Below are 12881 nucleotides of genomic sequence, written 5' to 3'. Positions count from 1 at the left end.
TCAAATCAAGAACTCAGTCATTAGGGGGCTGTGATGGCTAGTCTTGGTTGTCAACTTGACTACATCTGGAATCAACTAAAACCCAGGCAGCTGGGTACACCGCGGACAGTGACTTTCTAGATTGGATCATTTGAGGTGGGAAGACCCACCCTAAATCTAGGCCACACTTTCTGGTGTTAGCCCACATAAAAGGACGTGGAAGAAGGAAGCTTTGGCTCTTGCCTGCTTACTCTCACTCTTGTTAGCAAGTTCATCTACACTTTTGCTGAGGCGTTCCTTCACTGGTGCTGGAACCCATTTCTTTGGTATTCCAACATAGACTGAAGATCAGCTAAGACATCTAGCCTGGTGGACTGAACAGCTACCACATTCTTGGCCTTTCTGTTGGGAGACAGCCATTGTTGGACTACCTGGAACACAGCCTGTAAGCCACTCTAATAAATTCCCTTTTAAAACATATACATTCAGGCTGGAGAGATGGCTCAGTGATTAAGAGCACTGGCTGCTCTTCCAGAGGACCTGGGTTCAATTCCTAGTACTCATATGCTGGCTCACAACCACCTGTACCTCTACTTCCAAGGGATCCAAGACCTTCTTCTGGCCTGTGGCTTTATGGACACCAGGCACTTATAGGTTACAGAGGCATACATGTAGGCAAAATACTCAAACACACAAAATAAAATAAAAATAATTTAAAAAATAAAATTATATATATAGCTTATATATCAGATATATATATAGATATATATAGATATATATATGAGATTTCATTCTATAAGTTCCTTTAGAGAGCCATGACAAAATGGAGAAGCTTTTCTGCAAGAAGACAATCCTCTCTTTGGTAAACAGACACCTTTTAATTTTTGTTCATTTTAGAATTTTAGTACCTATTAAATAAGAAGTGTCTGGAAGAATGATGCTGAAATTAATCCATAGCTCAACTTTTTCCAAATTTATTGAAAATCATTAGGCATCCACAGCCTCTGCAGTGTCTGATTAACTTTAATAAGCAAAGTGTGGCAGGCCTCTTGGTTTTCTGGTAATTACTCCCAGCCACCATCACAACAGCTGCCCATCATCGGCGATGCACTTGCCCTGCAAATTAAGTAATTGACAATAACTCATAGCCCACATCTAGCCAATGGTTTAGCTCTCTCATCCAAACAATGAAGACGTGACTTGGATGTCTGAGGGCAGCCTTGTTCACACAAGGGGAACAGAGAAAGTACTTCGTCCAAGGCTCCCCAGCCACTCCCCCGAACACAACAGTCTCTGACACCAGCAGGGGGCGCCTGCTTTTCTCAGTGGGCTTCCTAACTTCCTATTACAACCGTCTATGGATAATGAAACCAAAGCCCAGAGAAGTGAAATGACTTCCCCCAAAGTCTCACAGCTGGTTGGTGGCACAGTCAAGGAGAGAATCCAAGCCCATCGATAGCAGATATCTCTCCCTCACCATCATTTTCCATACTCATGAGAAGGATATTAGAACAGAAGAATGAGTAGCTCAGCACATTTTCCAGTACAATTACTGAAGATGCCCTACCCCCCAGGACTGAGAAAAACATGGCCCCAGAAGGGGAAAATATATATACATATATATATGAGAGACACACTAGCCTTAGGAGCCTTGGTCCTGGCGTTCAGAGCAAAACCTCTTGGATAGACTTGTCTAAATACTTTCTAAAACCCATTTGTGTCTTGAGGTTGTGTTGCCTAAGAAGTGACAGGCGCCATATACTTATCACCAGTTTTACAAAACAGCACAGTGCCAGAGCTTCTGATTGTCAGTGCCATGGCTGACAGCCTTGGCAACAGGCATCTAATAAAAACAAAAGGGTCCTGAGCACTCAGGTGTGACAGAGCACATCAAGCCTCACACACTAAGCTCACGTCTGCTTTGGCAAAATGATGAACAAAATACATAAAGAGGTAGACTTGAGGCCTCGGGAGACAGAATGCCTGCCAGCTGAGCAGAGTGTTATAGGAAGGCGGGGACAGCAGAGTTATATAAAGGCCTGTCCTTCCTCAGCCGAACCTGTTTCCTTGACCTGTAAAATAGGAATAAGCGCTTCTTTGCTTACATGATTGTTCTTCCAAATTAAAAAGATTCTGCTTATGTAAAGCAGGCAGCATAGGATTTAACAGATATTCAATCTTCCATAAGGTAAATATTAACATAATTCTAGAAAGCAATACTAAATTATGGCAGTAAAAAGGCATAGATTTTTTTATTTTCTATAATATAATTTAATTCTTTCTAGAGAAAAATTTTGGATGCAAAAAGTAATGATGATGATGATGATGATAACCAGAGTGACACTGCTGGATTAGAGAGACTTGTGTCATTGTTGACCTATAACCTGCAACCTCAAGTGATATACAGTAGTCATAAGTCAAGTTAGTAAACTGAGAGCATCTCCTTCCTTTACCCCATCTCTTTTCTGGGAAGGGGTCACACAGGAGCAGTAACTGAAGGTAATACACACCTTAGCTGAACCGTAGGGACTCTACAGACCTCAGAGAGGGCAGGTCTCATGCCTCCACTGACAAAATTATTTTCTTAATAATACTGAAGGGCCCCTGGAGAAAGGTGTTGACTTGCTCTTCAGGAGTCTAAGTTAAGGTTATTGTTGCTGTGATGAAACTCCATGACCAAAAGCAAAAAGGATTTATTTGGCTTATACTTCCACATCACTGTTCATCACTGAAGGAAGTCAGGACAGAAACTCAAACAGGGCAGGAGCCTGATGCAGAGGTCATGGAAGAGTGCTGCTTACTGGCTTGCTCCTCATGGCTTGCTCAGCCTGCTTTCTTATAGAACCCAGGACCACCAGCCTGGAGACGGCACCACCCACCATGGACTGGGCCCTCTCCATCAATCACTAATTAAGAAAATGCCTTACAGGCTTGCCTACAGCCTGATCTTATGGACCCATTTTCTCACCTGAGGCTCCCTACTTTCCAATGAACCTGGCTTGTGTCAAGTTGACATAAAACTAGCCAGCACGGAATGCATTGGCATAATCAGATTCCAAAGAGGAAAAGCAATGACACTCCTGACACCCTTCCCAGAGGACACTATGACTATGCTGAGCATCAGCCTCTCCCAGCCAGCTCCCAGTGGCTGAGATGCTTCCTCAGCACAGTTGGCCTGCAGATGCAGCAGCAAAAAAACCATTTTGAAAACAGCCTGGGTTTCACAGCAGTTAACAACTCATACATTTGCTGAGGAGATGGTAAGCCGGAGCATAAATCCTACAAGGTGCACATATTCACATACCTTGAAATATTTTATTATGGGTTAACAGTTCCCTTGGTATTCACTTCCAGCATGGAGCGTGGAGGGTACAGGAGCCAAGTGGCAGAGTCTCCAACTGAGTATCCATCATGCATCTGAGGTGCTGAGGGGCACATGGCATGAATTAGCTCACTTAATTTCACAGCAGCCTCGACATAATGGGAACTTGTTTTTTTTGGTTTCATTTACTTTTTTTGTTTGTTTGTTTGGTTGGTTGGTTGGTTTTTGGATTTTTGGAAGCAGGGTCTTGCTAGATGGCCCTGAAAGTCCTGGAACTCACTATGAATGAAAGACCCCCCGAAGGCAGTCTTCCCTCAGGAGAGACCCTTGCCCAAGGGACACACCGAAACCACGAATCAGATGCAAACAGCAAGAGGCTTTATTCCGGAACACGGGTACCCGGGGCGACACAGTCTCTCAAGAAGCTCAAGGGACTGGCGCGCCCACGGGCTGGAGCAGAGGGTTTTTATAGGGTCGGGCACGGGTACAGAAGCAAGAAGCCTGGTTACAGGGTTTTGATTGGATGATGCAAATGAGGCCAGTTCTGATTGGATGATGCAAATGAGGCCAGGTTCAAACCCAGGTCAGCTTGTGGTTTCTCCCCGAGCTCGCCCACGCCTAGCTTCTGTCTAGGGTACAGGGTGTTTTTCTGACCTTTTTCTGACCTTTTAGTTCCTCGCTCTGGGGCCAGGTGGCTAACTGAGCTCCTCAGTACCTCTCAGGCTTTATTCAAAAACAGCCGAGCTAAGCTATGTTAGGCAGGGAGGCTGGGGGTCTTTCATGTAGACCAGGCTGGCCTTGAACTCACAGAGGCAGACAGATCTCTGCCTCTGCCTCTCAAGTGCTGGGATTAAGGACACTCAAAAACTAATCTGAAGTGTGTGACAAAACTGTGTTTGCCATATCATCCCATGGCAGACCAAAGTACTAATAACACCAAAGTCCAGCTTGTGAACCATGAGTTTTATTGGGGTAACTTACAGGAGCAGAAATGACTTCAAAAACAGCTGCATCACAAAGGGCCACCCCAGCAGGGGTGACAGCTCACAAAAGGTAGAAACCTGAAGCACACAGTTTGTAGACAGCTCAATGGGTTGGAGAGCGTCCTTTCCAGGTGCCTCAAGTGGGCTAAACCTCTTCCAGGCGGCTCAGCTGGTTTCTGCTTCTTCCAGCAGTCTTTGGTCTAGTCTTTGCAGCATTCCTCCTCCAAGAGTCTTGGTAGCTCAACTTGGATTCTCTGAGAGGGACTCTCCGCTTTTATTGCTTACTCTGACGGGGAGGAGCCTAGTGCATCTGGTCAGTTTCAGAGACTTCCGGAAGCCATTTTGAGTTGTTTACCTTCCTGATGAAAGAGCTTCCCTGTTGGACAGAATGTATCAATCTCAGAGGCACTGGTTATACAGCACTACGGTTCACACATAGTGTGAGCAGAATTGGAAACCAGCCACATCAAACCCATGCTTCCTTGTGGTTTCCTGAAGTCGAAACCACATGTCTAGCCACTAAGACATTATTTCTTCAGTCACACCCCCACCAGCATTCACGGGGTATTAGCTGTATGGTTAGGGAACACAGGTAAGAAAGACAGACCTTCCCTGTAAAGATTCACAGTCTAGGCCTCGATGCAGGCACGTAAGTGAATGATTACAATCTGAGCTTTATACAATGCAGTAGTTGAAGAAAAAAGGGAGAAAAATAATGTTAGTGAAATTTGAGAGTCTTTTATTTACTATCTGCTATACCTGTACACACTATCATTTTGAAGCATGGGACATCATAGAATATCAGTATTTTAGAGATAAGGGAAGATAGTATTGCCTGGTCTCTTGGTTTTCTCTTTTTCCATCTGTATTAATTACTTATCCTGTTGCTGTGACAAAATGCCTTCCAAGGACAATGTCAGGGAAGAAGGGCTTAGTATACTTGTGGTTTAAGAGAGGACACAGTCCATTATGGGAGGGAAGGCATGGGGCAGGAGCATTAAGTGTCTCATTAAATAGTCTCCATGGTCAAAAAACAGATTAATGTGGTACCCTACTTGTTTTCTCCTTTTTACTTAGTATGGTGGTTTGAATAGGAATGTTCACAGACTTATGTGTTTGAATGCTTGGCCCATAGGAAGTGGCACTATTAGGAGGTGTGGCCTTGTTGAAGTAGGTGTGACCTTGTTGGAGGAAGTATGTCACTGTAGAGATGGCCTTGGAAGTCTTACATACTCAAGCTATGCCCAGTATGATAAGCAGTCTCCTTCTGCTGCCTGGATCAAGATGTAGAAATCTCAGCTCCTTCTCCAGCCCCGTGTCTGCCTGTACCATGATGATAATGGGCTAAACCTCTGAAACTGTAACCCAGCCCCAATTGAATGTTTTTCTTTATAAGAGTTGCCATGGTCAAGGTGTCTCTTCACAGCAGTATAAACCCTAACTAAGAGAGAAGTTTGCTGTGGGATGTTCTGTATGGCAAATGTGTTGCTAATTAGTCAATAAATAAAACACTGATTGGCCATTGGCTAGGCAGGAAGTGTAGGCGGGACAAGGAGGAGAATAAAGCTGGGAAGTGGAAGGCTGAGTCAGAGAGACACTGCCAGCCGCCACAATGAGAAACAGCATGTGAAGATGCCGGTAAGCCACGAGCCATGTGGCAAGGTATAGATTAATGGAAATGGATTAATTTAAGCTGTAAGAACAGTTAGCAAGAAGCCTGCCATGGCCATACAGTTTGTAACCAATATAAGTCTCTGTGTTTACTTGGTTGGGTCTGAGAGGCTGTGGGACTGGCAGGTGAGAGAGATTTGTCCTGACTGTGGGCCAGGCAGGAAAACTCTAGCTACAGAAATTGGTACCAGGGACTGTGATAAGCCTGACCATGCTTTTGTTTGGAGGAATGTGAACTTTGAGAGTTTGGATTAGAAAAGCAATTGAATGCTTTAAGTGGGGCTTAATGGGCCATCCTAGTAGGAGCATGGATGGTGGTGCTGAGAGTGATTTGAACTGTGGAGCCTGAATCAAGAGGTTTCAGGGGAGAAGAATGTTAGTATATGGCCTAGAAACTATTTTGTGATATTTTGGTGAAGAATGTAGCTCCTTTTTGCTCTTGTCCAATAAGTCTGCCTGAGGCTAAAACTAAGAGTTTTGGATTAATTTCATTGACAGATGAAATCTCAAAACATTCTAGTATTGATTCTGTCATATGGTTATCAGTGTTCACTGTTATGAAGATTTATAAAGAAAAGGAGCAAGCAGAGAAAGGGAAAATACAAAATGTACAATTTGAGGAGAAAGGGGGCACTAGGAAATGGAATGGAACTAAATCCTGTGTTCAAGGAGATAAACAGATTGAAGAAAAGCCTGATGTTAAATGTAATAAAGGGAATGGAGACATCAGGGCAAGATCTCACCCAGCTAAGCTTCCATTCTTCCTAAAAAGGAATTAAAGAACAGGTCCAGGCATTGTGGAACATGCCTTTAATCCCAGCACTCAGTAGATGGAGGCAGGCAGATTTCTGAGTTGAAGGCCAGCCTGGTCTACTGTAGCAAGTTCCAGTATAGCCAAGCTTAAGCAGTGAAAGAAATCGTCAAAACCAGAAAGCTAGTGGAGATGTAATTGGATGAGGGGGCCATGTTCCAGCCCCAGAAAGCAGCAGAACTTGGCAGCTTTGGCCATGTGGTTCTAGCTTTAGAGTTAAGGATATAAGAAAGGAATTATGGAATCTCCCTCCAAGACTAAGAAAAGTCACTGAAGTCAGGGGTGTCACTGCATGGAGGCTCAGAGTGGCCATTGTGTGAAACTATAAAGGTGAAGCCTGGATTACTTTGGAGACCCCAAAATTTTGGAGACACCAGAGCCATGGATATCTGCCAAGGAAAGCCACTAATAGTGGAACCAGTCCAGGAGAGAAGTGTGTTGCAATCAACAAAGATAAAAGGAGTTGGAAATCTGAAGAGTGCTTTGACATCAGACATGGAGATGCAGAGTTTAGAGTTTTCCCAGTTGGCTTTCAGTCTTGCTTTGGTCCAGTATTTCCTCACTATACTCCCTTTACTCCATTTTGGAACAGTGATGTATATCCTGTGTCATTATATGTTGGAAGTGTGTAATCTGCTTTTTTATTTTAATTTCACAGGGGATTACAGTTAAGAGATTGCATGAGTCTCAGAAGAGACCTTGAACTTTGGACTTTTAAACATTGTTGAGACTATGATAGACTATGGGGATTTTTAAATTTTGACTGAATTCATTTCTGCATTATGTTATAGCTACAAGCCTATGGAGTCCAGAGAGTGGAATGTGGTGGTTTGAATAGGAATGGCCCTAAGACATTCAGTCTGAGACCTTAGCCCACTGGATGTGCTAGCAACATTCATGGTGGTTCCTCCCTTCTTAGTTAAATCTCTCTTCAAACTCCTTCACAGACACCTCCAAAGATGTGATCCTAAACAATCAACTTTATAATCAAGGTTAACCATCATGCCATCCTACCCAGTTCCCCAAGAAAAAAATATTCAAGCTAGCCTTTAGAGACATGACAGGGAAGTGTAACCCATGAGAGAAGATAAAACACTTGCAGTTTCAGGAAGAATGATAGTGAAGACAGCTGGTGGAACTAAGATCGTTCACTGTTCACAGTCAAATGAAAGACTCAGTCACCTCTCCTGAGCCCTCTTCTCTGTATTTCTCTTCCTTCCTTTTGAGATGTCTCCACAGCTTGACTTTTTCCCCACCTGAGTGCAATTGGTTTCTTCTTACAGCCGTGGATGGTGCCTTATGGGATAAGCATTCACACTCCTTGGAGTCTCATCTTGAAGGTTATGTAGCAGCTATGACTATGTACCTTGCAAACTTCCGACTAGAAGCACTGTAAAGATTAAGAGCACCAAGGCCTGTGGTCTGGATTCCATTGCCATGTTCATTTCAAGACCAGTTCACCCTGGTGAACTTGAACAAAGGGACATTGGGGTGGGGGCAGAGAGCTGCTCTCAACAATGTAAAGTTAACCAATACAACACTGCTCTAACTATACTACACAAATAATCATAAGTCATAAATTCATTATTATACAACCTGTTTTGTAAACTGTAATTCTTGTTTATCAGTAATGTAGATGTGTATTTTTCTAATTTCCAATTTTAAACTGATACTTTTGTTATCTTTTTTGCACTTATTTATAGCAAAAGTGTATTGTGATCATACACTATATAAATATAGCTACTTGGCATGTTAGCTTTTTTTCCACTGTATACAGGCTGAATGTTTGTGAGTATTCTATATGCACTTGAGAATAGCCCCATTCCACCTTCGTAAGAATTTGTTCTGTGAGGACCTTGTAGTCAGGTTTGTGTGGTGTGTTCTTCAGCACTTTGAATTCTTGTTTTTTGGGGTTTTTTTTTTTTTGGTGTTTTTTCTTTTTGTTTTTCGAGACAGGGTTTCTCTGTGTAGCTTTGCGCCTTTTCCTGGAACTCACTTGGTAGCCCAGGCTGGCCTCGAACTCACAGAGATCCACCTGGCTCTGCCTCCCGAGTGCTGGGATTAAAGGCATGCGCCACCACCGCCCGGCAGCATTTTGAATTCTTACTGCTTTTTTCTGATTGCTTCATCAGTTTCTGATAGGTATGCAGATAATGTTGGTAAGTTTATCTACTGAGCCCTGAAGTTTTCTGAATTTTCACGATACACATTTTGACATTATATTTAGTAAAGAAGTTTAGAAATGCCCTAGATTCTTGATGAGGACTCCTTCTGTCATTATCTATATATTATTTACATTGATGGTTTTCATCTTAAAGTCTATTTTATCCAATATTAATATAGCTATCTTAGCTTTCACTGTCAGCTTTAGCTTTTAAGATATTTTTTTCCAATTTTTTATCAGTCTTTCTAAATCCTTATGTAGAAACTGCATCCCATAAATGCTATAAAGTTTCTTTTTAGCATAGTCTAATCATTTCAACTACAATATCTATTTCACGTACACTGACATAATGTGACACATGTGCATGTAAGTCTGATATTTGATATGTGCCTCTTTTATGCTCTTTTTTCTCTCCATTCTCTATACATTTAATTGTTTTTATTTCAACTATTCATCTTTCCCTTCTATTACATGCCTTGGGGATTCCTTCAATAATTACCATTGAAATTACAATATTTATTCATCTTTATCAAAATATGATGTTAATTAATATTCTTGTCCTAGAAAATGCAATGACCTTGGAACTTTCAAACTCCACTCTTTACCTCACTCTGTCTTTACTTGTATGCTATTGACATTCTGTGATTAATTCTGTGCACATTTTTCACTTCTGGAAGGCAAGATGATGGATGATGATGATTATATAAACAACATATCCATGTCCACTGAGCCACAACTCATCGTTTCTATTCACCTTAAATGCTTCCTGTATCTCCAACTCTGTATCTGGCCTAATACTCCTTCTGTCTGAACTTTACCCACTTAGTATTTCCTCTGTTGCTGACCTGCTATTGATAAATTCTCTGGTTCATGTGTCTAAAATGTCTTTATTTTCCTAGTATGTAGAACTTTACCTTGCCTTTTTTTTTTCTTTCAGATTTTTGAGTCCTTTCTATTTGGACCACCATGACTGCTAATGAAAAGTTAGCTTTTGGTTTAATGACTGTTGCTTCCAAGTCCTTACTGGAGATTTGCTTGATCTCTCTTGGTATATTGTTCATGGAGTTTCCAGTGTATTCTGTTTGAAATGTGTTCACTTCTTAAAATTATGAATATTATCTCCTATCATTTTCAAAGTTTCCAGATACTATCTTTCATTTCTCTATTGTCTCACTAGAAACTGTTCATAGATTCATGGCTTCCTCTTCTCTCAGAGAGTCCACTTGAATAATTGCCCACGGGGCTTCCTGTCCCTCTGGCCTTCTTTTCAGTGATTTTCCTTTTGTCTGACCAACTTTACTCTTGATACATTCATCACAGAATCTTTAACTTGCTAATTCTTTCTCAAATGTGCCCAATTTTCTAGAAACTCCATCTAAATTATAATTTTGTTTATAATATTTTTTAGTTTCTATTTTACACTCTTTATACTCTGTCACTTTTTAGATAGACTCTGTAGTTTTTTCTACTCTTCCAAAGATTTCCTTCAACAGAATAAACAGTTGTTTTACAGCTTAGGGCTGATTATTCAGCATCTATATAATCTATATGTCTACACAGTCTCTTAACCGCTGAGCCATCTCTCCAGCCCAGCCATTTTATTTTTAATCGGCACCTTTTCATTTTAATCCTTCATGCCAGGCCAAACAAAGCAATTGCTTTTGCACACTTTGGGATGACTGTACTTTCCGAGACTCTGTTCTTCTCATAGTTAACCCTTCTCCTCTACGACTAGCAAAGCACAAGGATGTTGCCTGCATTGCCCAGATCCCTGCACCCTCATCACACTCGTGAGCTCCTTCTGCTCTCTTCATCCTTTAGCAAAGGGCATCTGAAATAAATCACAGCACATTTAGTTTGGGGAGAAGGAAGAAGAAGGTTTTTAAAAAGTGATACAGGGCTGAGAAAATGGCTCATCAGTAGAGTGTTGGCTGTGCAAGCATGAGGACCTGAATTTGATCCTCAGCACTCACGAAAAAGCCCATTGCAGTGGAGACTGTCTGTAATGCCAATGCTGGAGCAGTAAAAATACGTAGATCCCTGGGACTTAGTGGACAGCCAGCTAGCCTAATGGGTGAAGCCGAATTCCAGCAAAAGATCCTGTTCCAGTAAGCAAGGTTGACGATGCCTGACCAACAACAACCAACGTTAACCTCTGGCCTCATATTCGTGCACTTGCATGTGCAAAGCCACCTGCACACATACACACACTCACACACACAAGCACACCCACATTCATACACGCACACCCGCACATAAAAGGATGCCAATTTGCTACAGAGAATTGAAGACGTGGTGTTTGTTTTGTGTTGTTGTGCTTGTTTGTTGTTTTGCTTGGGAAGTTGTTGTATGGTATTTTGCTCCAATGTGGTTGGGTTTTTGAGACAGGGTCTCACTGTGTATACCTGGCTGGCCTGGAACTTGCTATGTAGACCTGGCTGGCCTCGAACTCACAGAGGTCTACCTGCCTCTGCCTCTGCCTCCCAAATGCTGGGATTAAAACTGTTTTGTATTATTTTCAAAGTTCTAAACAACAAATCACTAATCTATGAGGAGTGATTCACTGATTTGTTAACTCAATAGAAGAAGTGATTTCTCAGATTCAGGCCTTAATTTGGGGGCATATGATCAGAAAAACCTAGGTATCTCTGGGGATGAGGTAAAAGGCAAAAAGAAGCAAGAGCCAAGAAAGCTAAGGCTGGAGACAAAATGCTACTCTGTATCCTTTGGTTCCAGTCTGTCTCCTCCTTCCTCAGTAGCACTCCCCTAAGGACTCTGACCAGCCAACCCTCCTTATTCAGTCTCAAGAAGGTCCTGTGTTCTATGCAACAACAAAAAAGAAGGCCATGATGGCGGCACCTTCGGCCTCTTGGATTCCCATGCCTCCCTTTCTCTGTCCTGTATGACACAAGGGGAAATGGCTCCTCTCCAGTCAGGGCTGAGCCTTGCAGCCATGCTCTAAAGGCGTCTGACACCTCTTCCTCAGACCTCTTGTCACACTGTCACAGTCCCAAGACTGCACATTTAAATGTGTTCAAGGCTTTCACACCTTTAACACAGGAAATCTTCCCTTAACACAGTTCCCTTTCTTTACTACCATATCTCTGATTTATTTCGTTTTCATCTGGAGTTTGGGCTTTATTTTATGTGGCCAGAACCATGCTACTCTAATTAATCAGACTCTAGATCTACTGCTTTTCTCCCTCCCCATTCATCATATCGCACCACAGCCATGTTCACTTACTACTATGGCCTGATGTTGTGCCCTTCCAGTTGTAAGATGTTGAAACACAATCATGATGCAATGGTATTTAGAGGATGGCCTTTGAGAGCCGATTAGAAGAGTGAAACTTCATGAATGAGATTGATGTTCTCATCAAAGAAGCCTGGAATAGTTCCTTGCACACTTCTATCACATGAGGACACAGGACGCTGACACATACATATATCTAAGAACCAGAAAATGGATCCTCCTTAGACCCCAGACCTCCCAGTGTCTTGGTCTGAGATTCTTCCCTGGAAGAATCCTAAGAAGTTAGTTTGCTGCTGCTCTTAATCTGCCCAGTGTATGGTGTTTTGTTAGAGTAGCCCACATGGGCTAAGATGATTACATGTGAATGACTCCCTCATGGGTCCAGCCCCAGGTAGCCAATCACTACTTTCATTGCCAGTGGCCTTTCTCATGAGGACTGTACCCCAGATGTCCCGCTGGACTGATGAGCATCTTTTACCACTCTTCAAATCTTGACCTCATAGTGTTTTCCGTTAAGGCCCGCAAAAACGTCTTCTTCAGTCATTCAAAGCAGAAACTGACACCTACTTCTCCTTCAACCCTGGATCTGACCCATTCTCATCCCCCAGTCTATTCCCCAGACATCTCTCCAATCTGTTCCTACTTATCTTTTCTTCTTCCACCCACTAATTGCTCACTGAACTGCCTGAGTACACCGT

Source organism: Peromyscus eremicus, chromosome 15 (genome assembly GCF_949786415.1).
Source record: "Peromyscus eremicus chromosome 15, PerEre_H2_v1, whole genome shotgun sequence".
Classification (NCBI taxonomy): Eukaryota; Metazoa; Chordata; class Mammalia; order Rodentia; family Cricetidae; genus Peromyscus; species Peromyscus eremicus.
The sequence above is the reverse complement of the archived record's forward strand: the minus strand, read 5'-3'. Positions refer to the sequence as shown.